Here is a 934-nt window from a genome sequence, read left to right as displayed (position 1 = left end):
AATATTATTACTAACATTATTTTAATCATCAGCTTCATTGTTGTTGTTGTTTATTGTTGTTGTTGTTGTTGTTTGTTACTGTTGTTGTTTGTTTGTTGTTGTTGTTGTTGTTGCTGTTGTTGTTATTCTTGAAATAACACAGAAAGTCATAAATAACCTAATAATATTAATTAGGGAACAATTCTGAAAACATTGTTATTATTATTATTATTATGTATGAATGTATCTGCATGTGTGTGTGTGTGTGTGTGTGTGTGTGCGTGTGTGTGTATACCTGTGCGTGTGTGTGTCGTTTGTGTGTGTGTGTGTTTTGTACAATCCGATTTCGTAGCATTCCATCCATCCATTCATTCATCCATTCATCAATTCGATATATAATACACATTGTGAGTGAAACATTGCATACGAATTCAATCAAATAATATGGCTGGTCCGGTCTATACAGTCTGAGTCACACACACATTGTATGTATGTATGTATGTATGTATGTATGTATGTATGTATGTATGTATGTATGTATGTATGTATGTATGTATGTATGTATGTATGTATGTATGTATGTGTGTGTATATGTGTGTATGTGTGTATGTATGCGAAGCAGCTTAGTTGGATGCAAGCGGACCTATGAATAGGATGATCTCATAGCGCATTGATAGCCAGCCTCCTTGCTGACGCTGTTGAGTTGATATGATGCTGTACATTTTAACGCTGGGCATGCATATGAACATTAAATATCTGAAAAAAGGAGAGAAACAGAGAAGAAAGAAAAGAAAGAGACAAAAAAGGAAAAGTTCAGAGAGAAAGAGAGAGAGAGAGAAAGAGAAAGAGAGAGAGAGAGAAAGAGAGAGAGTTAATAATAAGCAAATGAACGAATGTAAAAATTTACAATTGTCTACATTTTGTTAGCGTTTTCGCTTAGTCGGAAAAATATTTG

The sequence above is a fragment of the Helobdella robusta genome, assembly GCF_000326865.2.
Source record: "Helobdella robusta unplaced genomic scaffold HELROscaffold_34, whole genome shotgun sequence".
NCBI lineage: Eukaryota > Metazoa > Annelida > Clitellata > Rhynchobdellida > Glossiphoniidae > Helobdella > Helobdella robusta.
This window is presented reverse-complemented; position numbering follows the sequence as displayed.